The sequence below is a fragment of the Triticum urartu genome, chromosome 4 (assembly GCF_003073215.2).
Source record: "Triticum urartu cultivar G1812 chromosome 4, Tu2.1, whole genome shotgun sequence".
Lineage (NCBI taxonomy): Eukaryota > Viridiplantae > Streptophyta > Magnoliopsida > Poales > Poaceae > Triticum > Triticum urartu.
Genome location: NC_053025.1, coordinates 605,855,438 through 605,873,013, shown reverse-complemented (window position 1 = coordinate 605,873,013; position 17,576 = coordinate 605,855,438). Strand labels below are relative to the sequence as shown.

Sequence of the window (17,576 nt, the reverse complement as noted above, 5' to 3'; positions counted from 1 at the left end):
CTGCTCACTGACCGCGTACGCAACGTGCAGGAGTTCCTGGGAAGATGGCCCATGACCCCTGGGGGCATAGGTTTACTCCGGCGTGCTGGCCTCTCTATTAATCCTAGGTCGGGTTGCGGCGTATTGTTTGGCCGAGGCCGGGCATGACCCAGGAAAGTGTGTCCGGCCGGAGTTAATCGAGCGTGGTGGGTAAGTTGGTGCACCCCTGCAGGGAAGAAAACATCTATGATAGCCTGTCCTACGGTAACGGACACTTGGAGTTGTATCCCGATCAATACAACTAGAACTGGATACTTGTGATGAGACTGGATGGTGAAGAGTAATGGATTGTGATGATAACTGGATAGTATGGCTCTAGGATTGCTTTCTCGCAGGGAGTCGAGAAAGGATCTCTGGCCGAGGTTGATAACACTACTACTACTTTACTTTATGCTACTCTACTCCCTCCTGTTGCTGCAAGATGGTGGTTTCCAGAAGATGCTAGTCTTCGATAGGCTAGGCTTTCCCCTTCTCTTCTGGCATTCTGCAGTTCAGTCCACATATTCAGCCCATTTCATTGATACCGATGCATATGTAGTGTAGATCCTTGCTTGCGAGTACTTTGGATGAATACTCACGGTTACTTTGCTCCCCCTTTTCCCCCTTTCTTCTTCTTTCCGGTTGATGCAACCAGATGTCGGAGCCCAGGAGCCAGATGCCACCGCCGATGCTTACTACTACGTGGAGGTCGCCGATGACCAGGAGTAGTTAGGAGGCTCCCAGGCAGGAGGCCTTGCCTTTTTGATCGTTGCTACTGTTGTGCTAGCCTTCTTAAGGCATCCTTGTCTAACTCATGTCTGTACTCAGATATTGTTGCTTCCGCTGACTTTTGTGTATTCGAGCTTATGTATTCGAGCCCTCAAGGACCATGGCTTGTAATATAAAGCTTGTATTATTTTAATTTGTGTCTAGAGTTGTGTTGTGATATCTTCCCATGAGTCCTTGATCTTGATCGTACACATTTGCGTGTATGGTTAGTGTACGATTGAATCGAGGGCGCCACAAGTTGGTATCAGAGATGACTGACTGTAGGTAGCCCCCTTTCCAACTCCTTGGCCGATGTCGAGTCTAGTCACTACAAAAACTTCTACTAACATGGTTGTGTGTCTTACAGACCCAGATCGCCATTGGGTGGTATTACGATCTTTTACTCCTCATCTATACTCTGGGACTTTGATCCCTCTTCCATTCGGGTTAAAAGTTCTACTAACTTTGACTTTAGGTTCTCGTAAGTACTTTCTCCCGAAGAGCCCCTTCATTCCAGATGATCGCCTGCTTCACCAGAAGACTTCAAAGATACTCTCTGATGTTCTCCTGAGAACATGCGCTCATCGCTTTTGCAATTCTCTTCCACCGACAACCCCTATGGATAACAACATACAACTATCGTTCATACTTCCATTCCCCATTACCCTTATTATTACAAGATGCCCCGAAGTACTTTTGTTGTCCCGAGAATCCTTTGAGCTTACTGCCCTGCAGTTCTTTGCCACATGAATACCCCTATGGATAATTCCTCGCACTTAACTAGTATCCCTTCATCCCTAGTTGTTCATATGCTTCATAAGATACTTGAAATACTATCCGATCTTTCGAGAATCCTCTTCAAACTATTTCTCTACAAATACTTGTCTTTTTGCATTATGGATGCTTCCCATATGTTTAGCAATATTCATTAGTATCCTTTGACATTGTCATTTTGATCCTATTGATTCAACATGTGTGCGAATGCATGCAATCATCAGTTGATCCCTCTAAATTATCTTTCCGGCTCAGACGTCATTTTGAACATGAGCTGGTTCTCGACCAATCTATTTACGGTTGATTGTGCCCCTGGTCTATTCAACTTATACATCCTTGATCAGAGTGTATGCTTCTGATTCTTCATTTTCGAAATCATAATCCTTTGTTATCTAAGCATGGAATTATTCAGATGTTCTATAATCCGATGCCCTTACATTCTTTCTTCCTCTGATTGAGTACCGTACTCACATCTGCTCCATTGTGGACCGCCAAATCCATTTGTTGGTTTATTATCTGATAGTGTCCTTCATATTTAATCACCTTGTGAGTTATTTCCCTGATACATAATGCCTTTGGTAAATTGCAACCTCTCCTTTTGTCAACCATGCTCTACTTTCGAGCTGGTGTTCATTATTCCTGAAGTTCGTGGTATATGCTCCTAATATACCCCGATGGGTTGAACCTATGCCTTCTCTAACCCGGGTCAACCCGATGGTTTCCACGAGTCATACTCCTCTGGTAATTCACTAGGTAGTTCTTCACTTTCAAATAATTTTTAACAAAGAAGTGAATGGAAGGTTATGCATTGAAGAAGTGGGACTCGACCTTGAACTTTGTGTTCATGCCCATGAACCCGATGTGGAACTTATCATGGAAGCTTCTTGTGATAATAATAATCCCATTGTTATAAGTTAATATGGTACCTATGTTTGGTCCTTTGCAACCGTGGCTCTGACCATGATTGTTCCCCTTTGATTCCATTTCTCGGACAAGTTAAAGCACTTGTCTTCTACATATCAATCCATCTCCTCAACCTCTATTTTGATATTCCTTCGAGTATTACCCCTGGTATCTCGAGGATATCATGCCATTGCATGACATCTTATTAACTTTTGATGAAGCACTACCTTTCCCTGTCATTGTCACTTCACGGGTTCTCGGTTGTTTATCAATCGAGAACACCGATAAGTGAACCGATTCCACACTCTGATTCAATAACTATAAGTAAATTTCATTGCTTACGAGTTTAATAATCCCTCAAGACATTCCTAGCCTAATCGGCTATATCATTATCTTGCTAAATTTTAACTGTGCTACCTGGTCCTTCCCGAAGCACAATTTTCGACGATGAGCTAAGATTACGTCGATCTTTCTCGTCATATCATTTTTCCTTGAACAACAAGCTGGATTCCGAGTTTGTGATGTACCCATGGTTCCAATAACCTCTTGCTTCATCATTCCTTTGACTTGATGTCATCGCCGATCGATTACACCTTCATGAAATCTCTCGACAATTCTGTCGTGATCATCGTCAACATTTTGAGCTCTTCCAGGATATCAATCGAATTCATGATGGGAAATACCATCCTTGCCCGTCGATGATTTGTGTTGTCATCGACACCATCCTTGACTTCCTACCAATACAGAGTTGGTCATGTTTTGGTTATATCTTACATTCCTTAACATTCTTGGAATTGTTCCTTTGTACTTCTTGTGACCTTCAGAGTCAATCTTGCTTGAAACATCATGTTAATGTTACCTCGAAGCATGACTGTGGTACGCCGAACAACAACAAGAACATTGGAAGTGCATTGACAAATGTTTCTTGCTCTATTATCCAAACACCGTTGTATGGATAACATCATGAATTCCCTTGCCCCTTTATCCAAATGGTGCTGTACTTGTTGATCTAACATGTATATCAAGCTCTACTTTGCTTGGGAAAAGATACACTCCTAAATCTTGTGTATAAACATATTTTTCCTTTCCGTTGGTTTGCTTAACCTTTCTTGTGATCTATATATGTTATAAGAAGAAATAATTCCCTGCTTATGGAAACATCTCGGTTTACAACTCTGTTAGTGTGACCCTGTTACTATTGCTGACGGCATCCCGGTAACCCCCAATGGACGAGAACTTTGCCTATTGGTCCGCCTCGTTCAACGAGCAGGAAAATAGTTCTCTTCGTCCCTCGCCCTTGGTATCCACGTTGTTGCCAACATAAATGACAGGCTATCCTCTGACCTACCTTGCTATCATGACCATTTAAGATGTTAGCGCCTACCTTCTTTTAACCCACATGGTGGGCCAATAACCCACAGTTCCTCAAGATCGAAACCTGACTCACCTGTACACCCTTGTTTCTAAGGATATTTCTAATGCTTGGCTTCATATGAAAATCCCGAGCCACCTTCTGAGAGGCAATCTATTCTGGTATCAGACGCAATACTTATTCCCATAGCTCTGGACCCCCTTCACCCCTTGTTTTAGGCAACAAACGATTGTCTATCAGGTTGAAGCTTCTTATTGCACCTCACCTTCCTCTTGATGACTTTCTTGAATTTCAACTCAAGAGATGTCTCTGCCACATTCACTGACAGAGTCCTCATGTACCTATCTTGTGTTGAGCTCCATCCTTCCCGAGTCTTTCCCATTACTCCACCTCTTAAATCTCGGGACGAGATTTCTTGTAGTGAGGAGATTTGTAACACCCCCAGTGTCATGCTAAAGTAAACCTCTATGACTATGCTAACTAAGCATTGCTTGATCACCCCTTGATTCAAATCTCATTGAAATTCCACTTTGGAATCAAATTCATTTTGCAAGTGAATTTTGAAGTTGCACAAAAGTTGCTGCAAAATAGTCCATCATTTAGTCAAAATTCCGTAACAAATGATTGTTAAAGAAAACAACATCACCTCCAAGCTAAGATGGACTATAGCAAATTAAAATAGTGCCAACTCAGCAAATTAATTTGCTTTCCCATTTTATGTTGGGGAACGTAGTAATTTCAAAAAAATTCCTACGCACACGCAAGATCATGGTGATGCATAGCAACGAGAGGGGAGAGTGTTGTCTACGTACCCTCGTAGACCGCAACGGAAGCGTTGACGCAACATAGAGAAAGTAGTCGTACGTCTTCCCGATCCGACCGATCCAAGCACCGTTACTCTGGCACCTCCGAGTTCTTGGCACACGTACAGCTCGATGACGCTCCTCGGGCTCCAGTCCAGCAAAGCTTCAGGGATGAGTTCCGTTAGCACAACGGCGTGGTGACGATGATGATGTTCTATTGACGCAGGGCTTCGCCTAAGCACTACAACGATATGATCGAGGTGGAATATGGTGGCAGGGGGCACCGCACACAGCTAAGGAACGATCACGTGGATCAACTTGTGTGTTTAGGGGTGCCCCCTGCCTCCGTATATAAAGGATCCAAGGGGGGGGTGCGGCCGGCCCTATGGAGGCGCGCAGGAGGAGTCCTACTCCTACCGGGAGTAGGACTCCCCTCCCCTTTTCCTTGTCCAACTAGGAGAGGTGGAGGGAGAATAGGAAAGGGGGGGCGCCGCCCCTCCCTCCTTGTCCAATTCGGACTAGGGGGAGAGGGGGCGCGCGGCCTGCCCTGGCAGCCCCTTCCTCTTCTCCACATTAGGCCCATGAGGCCCATTAACCCCCCGGGGGGTTCCAGTAACCCCCCGGTGCTCCGATTTTATCCGATACTAATCCGGAACGCTTCCGGTGTCCGAATATAGTCATCCAATATATCAATCTTTATGTCTCGACCATTTCGAGACTCCTCGTCATGTCCGTGATCACATCCGGGACTCCGAACTAACTTCGGTACATCAAAATGCATAAACTCATAATAACTGTCATCGTAACGTTAAGCGTGCGGACCCTATGGTTCGAGAACAATGTAGACATGACTGAGACATATCTCCGGTCAATAACCATTAGTGGGACCTGGATGCCCATATTGGCTCCTACATATTCTACGAAGATCTTTATCGGTCAGACCACATAACAACATACGTTGTTCCCTTTGTCATCGGTATGTTACTTGCCCGAGATTCGATCGTCGGTATCCAATACCTAGTTCAATATCGTTACCGGCAAGTCTCTTTACTCGTTCCGTAATACATCATCTCGCAACTAACTCATTAGTTACAATGCTTGCAAGGCTTGTGTGATGTGCATTACCGAGAGGGCCCAGTGATAACTCTCCGACAATCGGAGTGACAAATCCTATTCTCGAAATATGCCAACCCAACATCTACCTTTGGAGACACCTGTAGAGCTCCTTTATAATCACCCAGTTACGTTGTGACGTTTGGTAGCACACAAAGTGTTCCTCCGGCAAACGGGAGTTGCATAATCTCATAGTCATAGGAACATGTATAAGTCATGAAGAAAGCAATAGCAACATACTAAATGATCGGGTGCTAAGCTAATGGAATGGGTCATGTCAATCAGATCATTCACCCAATGATGTGATCCCGTTAATCAAATAACAACTCTTTGTTCATGGTTAGGAAACATAACCATCTTTGATTAACGAGCTAGTCAAGTAGAGGCATACTAGTGACACTAAGTTTGTCTATGTATTCACACATGTATTATGTTTCCGGTTAATACAATTCTAGCATGAATAATAAACATTTATCATGATATAAGGAAATAAATAATAACTTTATTATTGCCTCTAGGGCATATTTCCTTGATTTTATGCATTTTCAAACTAATTCAAACTTCTTCCAAACTTATTGTGGCAGTGCCAAACATTGCATTGTATTTACGTGGGCAATTCCCATATTTTACAAAAATCATTTCGGCGCCCCAAATATTACAAAACCCTCTCTATAAAAGAAAAGCAGAAAAATAAAAAAAGTAAATGAAGGCCTCCCCTGCCCCATTGGGCCTTAGCCCAACAGGCCGGCCTAACCCAGCCACTTCCCCCTCGGTCGTCTTCATCACTGCTCACCCGATCGAGAGGGCGCGCGCTCGCGTCGCCACCGAGCCGCCTCCGCTGGCGACGCCTGAGGAGATAAGACCTCCCCTCTCCCCCTCGAACCCTAGCTACCCCACCCAGATCCGCCAGCTCACCCCCCTCGCTCTCCCCTCTCCCTCTCGGCCTCTCTCCCATCCTCACCCAGATCCACCACGGCCACCACCGCAACCGCCATGGCCAAGCTCGCCGGCGCGACCACCGTCCTCCTCGGTGCCTGAAGCCCTGTCCACGGACTCCGTCGGCCTCCTCTACATCCTCTACGACCGCTACTCGAGCTGGAATGCGCAAGTCAAGCGGACCAACCTCTTCCTCTCCGGCCGCCGGACCTCCCCGTCAAATCTGGCGTCGTCTACTGCTCCCGGCCACCACTGAGCCTCCCCCGAGCTCGCTTTGCGCCTCTACAGCCACGATTTGAGCTCCTCCCCAAAATTCCCCTCTCCCCTTTGTTGATACGTGCCTGTAGTCGCCATTCCCGCGAGCTTCGTCGCCATGGCTGCGCCGGAGTTCTGCACGCACACGCGCCCGCCTCCCTTGCGTCGGTTGCGCTTCCCGCGGCCCTGGGCCGTCCCTCTGGCTGCGTCCCCTGCCCCGTGTAGCCCCTGTCCGCCGCACGTGCAGCCCGTTGCTGCTCGCTGCTCCCTGCGCGTGCGCCCGCAGCCGCATGCTGCCGCCTCCAGTCTTCTCCAGCCGTCGCTGACCGCCTGCAGCTCGTCGGCAGCCGCGCCTGCCACTGCTGGCCGGCCTCGCCGTGGCCGCTGCTGCCCTCTGCCGCGGCTGCATCCTGCTGCTGCTGCTATGGCCGGCCGGCCCTTATGTGTTTTTTGGCCTAATTAGCTTAGGAGCTAATTGCCCCCCCAAGCCAATGACAGTGGACCCCATCTAGTTAAAAAAAGATTTTAAGAATAATAATAATTAATCAATTAGGTAATTAATTAAATACTTAATTAACTTAATTAGTTAATTAGTCTAAATAACTAAATCAGAGAATGAAAGGGGGCCCACCCTTGTTAACCAGTCAAACGTTTACTGGTCAACCAGGACCCCCTGGCCCACCTGTTAGTCACTGTGTACACTTTGTGTACACTGTGTTGGGTGCATCTAGCGTTTTAATCTTTATTTTTTTATTAATAGTAATTTCAGAATATTGTTTAAATCTTTGAAAAATCGTAGAAAATAAACTGTAAGTCAGATGAATATATTTTATATATGAAAGTTGCTCAAAATGACGAGACGAATTCGAATGCGCGGTCTGTTTACATGTCAGATGCCTCTAACTATCTGAACATGGAACATTCCCCCTCCGGTCATCTGTCTGATACAGGTCCGGAACCGGCAGTACATTCCCGGTTGAGTTCCCCCTTCGCCGGTATCGTGTAGCACCGCGTTAGAACACGTCTAGCTTTGCCTGTTGTCCTGTTATGCACTTGCTTGCTATATATTTACTGTTTCTCCCCCTCTTCTCTTCGGTAGACCCCGTGACGATACTGATGCCCCTGTGATCGACTACGTCGACGATGACCCCTCCTTGCCAAAGCAACCAGGCAAGCCCCCCCCCCTTTGGTCATCCCGATATCGTCCATTCCATTCTCTCATGCTTGCATTAGATTTTGATACTGTTATTGTTTGCTCCTATTCTGCTGCATAGCCTGTTTATTGTATCCTGCTATTGTTACCTACCTGCTTATCCTAAACTGCTTAATATAGGTTGGTTAGAGACCCATCAGTGACCCCCCCCCACTTGACCCGACCATCCCGCTGGATTATCAGAAGACCCGATCAACGGGATCGAAGACCAGGCCCCGACACCTCACATCACATCACGCCCCTTTGTTGCTCGACTCTGCAGAGTTACCATCGAGTGCCAAGGGTGGAACCTCATACATCACTCCTGATGAGATCTCTGTAGAGTAGCTATTCGGTCGTGGTCATCGAGGGTGATTTCCTCCTTAACCACTTCCGATACGAATCTGTCGTGCAACCCCTCAAGTGTGAACCTCGAGGGTGGTTCCTCATACATTGACCTTGATGTTTACATCGAGTGGGAATCCGACAAGGGTGATTCCTCAGGTTTCCCCCCTTGGTGTTAGACACACGGTTACTATGGTTACTATGACTTTGCACTGGACCCTGTTACTAAAGACGGGTTGGCCCTGAGGGGTACCCGCGTGAGCTTAATTGCGAGTGATGTGGAGTCGGGCGGACCTGGAAGGTGCCCGCGAGATAATTACGAGGCGTGGCCGGGCATTCCGAGCCCTTGCCGCAAGTCCTCGAGACGGGGCAACGGGGTCACATCTTTCGTGAGTCTCTGCTTGTTACCGCGCATTCCTAATCCATTACGATTTGGATATTTGATCCGAGGGGCCTCTGGCCTGATAGCACTAACCATCATGTGGGCATAGTATGGGCGTTCTGCGTCATATACATCAGCCGAAGCTTAATAGACGTCAGCGACTGAGCGGCGCGCGCCGGGTTGGACTGCGTAAGCGCCTGCCTTGTTGAAGGCGGTAGCTAGGTCTGCTCACCGACCGCGTACGCAGCGTGCAGGAGTTCCCGAGGAGATGGTCCATGACCCCTGGGGGCATAGGTTTAGTCCGGCGTGCTGGCCTCTCTATTAAGCCTAGGTCGGGTTGCGGTGTCTTGTTTGGCCGAGGCCGGGCATGACCCAGGAAAGTGTGTCTGGCCGGAGTTAATCGAGCGTGGTGGGTAAGTTGGTGCACCCCTGCAGGGAAGAAAACATCTATCGATAGCCTGTCCTATGGTAACGGACACTTGGAGTTGTATCCCGATCGATACAACTAGAACTGGATACTTGTGATGAGACTGGATGGTGAAGAGTAATCGATTGTGATGATAACTAGATAGTATGGCTCTGGGATTGCTTTCTCGCAGGGAGTCGAGAAAGGATCTCTGGCCGAGGTTGATAACACTACTACTACTTTACTTTATGCTACTCTACTCCCTCCTGTTGCTGCATGATGGTGGTTTCCAGAAGATGCTAGTCTTCGATACGCTAGGCTTTCCCCTTCTCTTCTGGCATTCTGCAGTTCAGTCCACATATTCAGCCCATTTCATTGATACCGATGCATATGTAGTGTAGATCCTTGCTTGCGAGTACTTTGGATGAGTACTCACGGTTGCTTTGCTCCCCCTTTTCCCCCTTTATTCTTCTTTCCGGTTGATGCAACCAGATGTCGGAGCCCAGGAGCCAGATGCCACCGCCGATGCTTACTACTACGTGTAGGCCGCCGATGACCAGGAGTAGTTAGGAGGCTCCCAGGCAGGAGGCCTTGCCTTTTTGATCGTTGCTACTTTTGTGCTAGCCTTCTTAAGGCATCCTTGTCTAACTCATGTCTGTACTCAGATATTGTTGCTTCCGCTGACTCTTGTGTCACTACAAGAAATATGTCAACTTATGACCTTCTGTCAGTGACCCTCAAAGAATTGGTCATAAATTTATGACCATTTTAGACCAATTGGTCAAAAGCTGTTCAGGGGGCTCCAAACCCTAAACCATTGCGACCATTTTGGTCAGAAAGGTCGCAATTTCCTTACATGAAATGGTCACAAAGCAAACAGTGCTAGTCCGCTGCTTTATTTCTAGTTGTTAATGACCAATATAGATGGTCATAGCCTTGTAGATTGTGGTGGGTTGTGATGACTAGGTGCCATCTCATCAGTTTTGCCTATGTGTCATGTCCATGTGGCAGTTTTTGCCCAAGGTTGTGAAGAAACCTATATTTCTATCAATCCCAAAATTACCAAAAAATCTCATAAATTCTTTGGGGCATATCTTCATCAAATATGTAAAAATCCTTCCTTGCCTACTTCAAAACTAATTCAACAATATTCATTTTCATTCTGTTCACAACAACACTTTATGAAGGAAGTGCTATTTATATATTCTTGATTGCCCTCGGAATTTTTGGACACTCTTTCCTATCCAAATCATTACCGCATGACAAAATTCAGCTCCATTTGCCTAGCAAATCTTCCTCGGCAAATTTCCAAAGTTTTTGTCCACCTAGAAGCATTGTGAAGGAAGTACCTTTTTTATATCTCTAAATGACATGAAATTTATACAGTTCCTTCATATGCCCAAAATTATCACCCTCCTCCAAATTGCAGCTCAGTCAAATCATCTATGTTGAGCCCAGGTTCAATTTATATTTTATGGCCAAATTGGCATGTTGCAAAGCAAGTGTTATATATACCCCTCCTATTACCCTCAAACTTTTCGGGCACTCTTCCATACCCAAATCATTGCCACATGCTAATATTCAGCTCAATTTTCCTAGTAAATCTTTCTCGGGAAATTTCCAAAGTTTCTACCTCGAGAGAAGCTTTGTGAATTAAGTACTAGCTAGGCTTACCCAAATGATCTGAAAATTTACCAATGCATGACCATACCTAAGTAACTTACCTACTCCAATTTTGAGCTCATTTGATTCATCCAATCTCTCTCACTAGTTTTTCCAAGTTTCTGTCCATAGAAGAGCATTGTGAAGGAAGTACTACTTTGGCATGTCCAAATGGTATCAATTTTCTACAATGCTTTCCTATGCCCAAATAACCATCCTTCACAAAATTTCAGCTCACTCCATTCATTATTTTGAGCCCAGCTTCAACATTCATATTTTTGTCCAGCGTGGTACTTTGCAAAGAAAGTACCACCTAGGATCCTCCTTTTGAGCTAAAAATTTGTGAAGACATTCTCCTTAGTATATGATCATCCTCATCCAAAACTCACGCCCATTGGCCATGTGCATTTCCCGTACCGCTAATCAAACACTTGGCTGCTAATTCATGTTTGAGCATCGATCGGTCTCCTCGTGAGAATCTTATGTTGTAATTTTCTTTCTAGCACCAACCTGGGGAGTGCCCAACCCACTAGACATGCCTAGGCCGCCCAGAACACATGGCAACATTACGGTCACGCGGTGACCACGCGACGGGCATGCGAGTTTACGCGCTCTAGAGTTGGGGCCCTCGGCCACCGCCCAAACCTCGACGTATCGCCACCAAACCATGTATTTATGATTAAATAGGTCCTTATGTAACTAGAAATGATTTTTGGAAAAAATAAATAGCAAACTATGAGGCAGCTGCAGTTCAAATTTGACCCGCTTCCACCTGAATCGGCGGAAATTTGTCTTTTTCACGAGAGGTGGATCAAAATTTTTTACACCCAACCATTTTGTCAATTGTGCATTAAATATGGCCTAGTATTTTATAAAAATGATTTGGTCCAATTTTGCAACAATTATTTGGTAGTTCCTTCATAAAAAAACCTCCTTTCAGGCACTCGAAAAATGGAAAATGGTTTTTTCGTCCAACGAAAATGAAAACTTCCATAGAAAACATTGTTTGCCATTCCAATATGCACTCTTGTGAACAATATGAGATCATTTGAACAAACTATGCCATGAATGTGGCCATAAGATTGATCATTTGGCTTGAAAGCCATTGATCTCCACACATGATAGCTCGTTTCTGAGAACACTTTTTTATAATAATTGCCGTATTACAAGTTTGTTATTTTTCCTAGGAACTTGGCCACATATCATGACACAATGCGAAGGTTTTCCAATTTTTTGATTTTTTTTGAATTTTTTATGCCCGTTTCAAAATGCGGTCAAAACAACGGGCTTGACCGTTCCTAGCTAGTGGTTGAATATTGGAATTTTTTTGGTGTTTCTCTGATTAAATAGATACTTATGTACCTAGAAATGATTTTTGGAAAAAATAAATAGCAAACTATGAGGCAGCTGCAGTTCAAATTTGACCCGCTTCCAGCTGAATCGGCGGAAATTTGTCTTTTTCACCAGAGGTCCTTCAACAAAAACATCATTTCGGGCACTCAAAAAACGGAAAATGAATTTTCCGTGCAAAGAAAATGAAAACTCCCTTTGGCAACATTGTTTGGAATTCCAAGATGCACCCTTGTGCACAATATGAGATCATTTGAACAAACTATGCCATGAATGTAGCCATAAGATTGATCATTTGGCTTGAAAGCCATGAATCTTCACGCATGATAGCTCATTTCTGAGAACACTTTTTTAAAAGAATTGCCGTATTACAAGCTTATTATTTTTTTGGTATCTTGGTCACATGTAATGACACAATGCGAAGGTTTTCCATTTTCTTGATTTTTTTTGAATTTTTTATGTCCGTTTCAAAATTCGGTCAAAATGACGGGAATGACCGTTCCTAGCTAGTGATTGAATCTTGAAATTTTTTTGGTGTTTCTCTAATGAAATAGCTACTTTTGTACCTAAAAATGTTTTTTGGAAAAAATCATGAGCAAACTATGAGGGGGTTGCAGTTCAAATTTAACCCGCTTCCTACTGAATCAACAAGAATTTTTTTAAATGACAAAAAATAGCTAGAAGGATCGGAAATGCATACAAATTGGTTATCACCCATAAAATGTGGTCTAAATTACGTGAAAATTTTAGTGATGCCATTTTGCAAAATAGTTTTGGCAGCTGCTTCACAAAATACCCTGTTTTTAGGTCTAAGAAATAATTTTAAATACCTCATATTTCGAACCAATCAGGAGGCAGCCCACGGATCACCCCCACTGTACTCGATCTGAGCCGTCCACACCCTCCCGCAGTCGCTCAATCCAGCACCTCTCCCTCGTTCCCTTAGTCACAGGCACACCCTTCCCCCTCAGTCCCTCGATCCAGATCTAGATCTAATTCTGCCGCCTCCTTCACCGACCGCCGGCGCCTCCTTCGCCGATCACCGTCGCCGACCCCCGAGCCCCAACCCTCCGCTCCCTCTTCTCCCGTGGCCTCACCTCCTACCCGGACCCTCCCCTCGAGGCCGTCTGGTTCTTCCCCGTGCTCCCCGTGGCTAGGGTTTCGGGGGCAGCGCTCACCACTTCAACACCGCCGGCGGCCACAAGCACAACCACGGCCTCCACCTCCACTCCCTAGACGGAGATCCACTCGATTCCTCCCCCTCCCCCGATTCCTCTCCAATCCCGCTGGCTGGAGATCCACTCGAGCTCCCCCGTGATTCATCTCCAATCCCGCAGCCGTCCCCGGCTCCTCACCACAAGCTCCAGCAAGCCCGCCCTCCCCGCGCCCCTCGGCAGCGGCCGCCACGCCCTGCGGCTCGCGAGGCGACGAGCTCCGCAGCGCCTCCGACGACCGCGCCCGGAGGCCGCTGCCGTCCTCCCCGACAAGGCAGCTGCCATCCTGGCGGCGTGCCTAGGCCCCGCGGCGGCGGACCAGCCCGGGTGGGTGCCCCTCGTCCCCACTTGTTTTCCCCCTCCGCTCCGATCGATCCGCAGGAGGCTGTAGCTGACCCCCTCTCTCACCTCGCCTTATGGATGCAGATCCGTCGAGGGATACACCATCGCCGGTTGGGGAGCAGGATCTGGCGTTGGGGTTCAAGGTTAACGCCAAGGGGACTGCTGCTGCACGCCTTCATCAGCGTCAACACCTTCTTCAGTGAGACTGGTGCTGGGAAGCATGTCCCCCGTGCTGTTTTCGTTGATCTTGAGCTCACAGTGATTGATGAGGTGAGGACTGGCACTTCTTCAGTGAGATTGGTGCTGGGAAGCATGTACTACTTGTTGCAGCATTACCCTTCTAAGTTTACCAGGCTCGATAAGGCATTAAGTGTCTTTAAGATTGCTGTTAGGACAATACTGCAATTCAGGTTGTGAGCATATCACTTATTCCTGAGCAGAATGGTAGTATTTGCTTTAAGCAGAGTAGAAAAATGTTCAGTGTTAATTTGTTGTGTATATACGAGTAGCTCAAAACTTGTTGCCAGAAATAGAATAACTCATGTCTTGCTTGAACTAGACAAGGAAGACCTAATCAAGCTGAGTCTGAGTGAGTGGTAAACAATATAGAGCTCGGACGCTAATCAAGCTGATTTAACTAGTAGATGTCTAGATTAAACCTGTCCATTATTAACCCCTGCTCCTTGATGATGTCGAGCTCCACATCCACAATATGTAAACGTGTCAACGTTAATATTGCACTGATCCTTACTGCTTTGTTGGCTTTAGTTAACTTTTTTTCATATAATAAAAACGTGATCTCGTTATACAATTTTGGGTTCTGTCAATTAATAGTTTGGAAAGCCTACAAGCCCTCTTATAGTTAACTAAAAGGTTGTTGAACATTTTTAACAACTGACTGTTGGACATTCCCATGCTGTACATCACTGATTATGTACAACTTGGTACAAAATTGGTCTGATATTAGTTTTATATCACAAAAGTAGAGAGGTTCCTGCTGCTTATTAGTATCAGCTTTGGATTATTACTGTGTTTGGTTCACCACTGTACTGATTATCTTGGTGAGCATTTGTTTAATAACTGGAATACATTGTCTGCTGGGAACTCTATTTACCTTTGCGTACTATTACAAATGTCTGTGAGGGTCCGTTGTGCATTCATGATTTCTGCACATAGATTTCTCATCCTGCTATAAAATTGCTTGTACCTAAATCTGTTTGCCGTTGCTAGTCAGAAGTCAATTATTACTGGTGTGTTCAGGATTCTATTTCTATAATCTAAAATATGTGTTAATTCTGATACAGTGTAAAGAGCTATGTGACCCCTCCTGGATGGGGCGTCGGTTGGACCTCTGATTGGGCTCCCCATAGACTTTGACCCAAGGTAAACATGAATTTGCTTTTATTATTGCTGCACATGTCCCTGTCTTATAGAGAATAGTTTATGAGCAAACCCTGTGGTAACAAAACCATATGTCATGGGAGTGTGACACGTACTGTTTGTGAATGCCTGTGATTGGATTATTGGATATCTGCTGATTATATGTCCTTGTCCATCATTGTCTGGTTGTTCTTGCAAGCATTATTAGTTAGGTTGTGTAGGTGCCAAATTCCGCTTCTAGATTAGTCTATTGTACCTGGGCCCTTTGCGGTGGGGTTTGGACCCTGTGTCTGGGTTATTGTTATTGAACTTTGGGCCTGAGCATGGACTTTTTGGGCCTTCATTTTTGTTGGTGGTTCTGAATTTATGTACCTACAGTTCTACAAAATTGATATGACTGATTGTTTTGTTACTTGGACAATAACTTGCTATTTATGTACCTATAGTTCTAGTTTGTTGCTGCTCAATGCTCACATTCGTTTCTCATCCTTGCTATTTATGTTGGCTGACATAACTTGCCTGTTGCTCTTATGCGACCAACATCCTCGTGACAGGGTTTGTCGGAACTGCCATCTCTTTAGGGTGCTTCTCCGGCGCCGCCATCATCACCAAGCGCAGGGAGTACCTGTACCTCGGTGGCCTGACCTCTTCTGGCATGTCAATCCTTCGACATGAAACTGTATGCTCGGTTTCTTCTCTTCCTTTTGGTGCGCATGCCATTACTGCATGGTGACCATGTAGGTAAAGCTTGCAAGTCGATGGCAGTTAGAATTGGCGACTGGAAAGAAGCGCACACCTAGGTCGATCTATCTGCTGGTCGCTGCGAGCATTTTTTCTTCTAGTGTGGTCCAGGCCAATGACAGCATGCATACATTTATATTTACTGGAAATGCATGCATTTCTTTAAATGCATGACAAACAAAAGTCGTTGCTGCTGCTAGGATAGGACATAGCAGTAGCTTGCTGGCTAGCTAGTGTATGTTGAATTGTTGATCAACTCGCCTTTGGGCTGGCTGCTAGTACACCTACGTATAGCTACCTAGGTAGGAGTAGCTATGTGGCGCATGTAGTGGATTATTAAAATATTACAATCTCTTGATCAGCAATGAAAAGCATCGAGATGCAGCTTTATACTGGCATGCGAGCGTATGCATGCAGCATGCTGTGTATGTGCACACTTGTGTACATCGGTAGCAACAATATGCAGTGATGGTGCCAACTATATGGATGAAGCTTATAAACCAAGCATGCATGCACAGTAGTGATGGTTTTGCTAGTAAAAATATACCAGCACTTACATAGTATACACTGGGTGCCAACATTTGTGATTCCTGTCAATATGGTCTGGCCAACTGTGCTTAATGGTGTTGTGTCCTCTTGCAGCTCAAGAACGTAGGTGACAAGAAGAGGAAGAGGATGTCCTGAATGCTTCTCCCGCACATCGTAGATACCACCATCGCGGCCTTGTAGGAATTAAGCTAGCGATGTGCCACCCTTGTGTATCTGTTTTTGATTGTATGTGGAAGTTGGACGTGCATACGTGTATTTGCTCTTGTGAGTATTTGACTGGATGATCTTTGGATTTAATCAGTTAATAGAAAGATTTATTGATATTTTGTTGTTCAAATGTGTAAATTGAAATCTGTGAATGAAAAATACTAAATGTTCTACTTGACAAAATAATATTTGGGCTCTAAAAAGGCTGCGGCCCAAACTATAGTGGATCAGAACCTTGTGCATTTCTGAAAAACCAGAAAAATAGGCTTAATGAAATGGTCCTAAAAAAGTCCATGGCCCAAAATAAAAAGGCCAAATTGTTGGGCCAGGCCCATGTAGCTAGAGAAAATTAATAGAGAAAATATACAGTAAAAAGGCCGAATTGTTGGGCTAGGCCCATGTAGAAAATCGAATTGGACCGGGCTGAATCTTGTGCCACGTCAGATTGCCGCGCTGGATGCCTACGTGGCCTGGGGAGGTTGCTAGTGACCAAAACAGAACAATAGGCTTATTTTGGTCATAAACGTTTGCGACCATTCCAGAAGAAAGGTCGCTATAGTCAGTTTACGACGGCCAGCTTTTGACCTTATGTTTTTGGTCACAAAAAGGTCACAAATGGAAATTTGTGACCATTCAGTGACCAATAGTGGTGGTCACAAGTTGACATATTTCTTGTAGTGTGTATTCGAGCTTATGTATTCGAGCCCTCGAGGCCCATGGCTTGTAATATAAAGCTTGTATTATTTTAATTTGTGTCTAGAGTTGTCTTGTGATATCTTCCCGTGAGTCCTTGATCTTGATCGTACACATTTGCATGTATGATTAGTGTACGATTGAATCGAGGGCGCCACACCTCCTCATCTG

At 45.2% G+C, this 17,576-nt stretch overlaps 1 long non-coding RNA gene across 1 annotated transcript; it reads left to right on the top strand.

The window, feature by feature from the left end:
* Positions 1-15,179: 15,179 nt before the first annotated feature.
* LOC125554372 lies at positions 15,180-16,826 on the top strand. The gene is made up of 2 exons (XR_007304382.1): positions 15,180-15,894; positions 16,599-16,826. It is a non-coding gene; the product is annotated as an uncharacterized LOC125554372 (long non-coding RNA).
* The last annotated feature ends 750 nt before the right edge of the window (positions 16,827-17,576 follow it).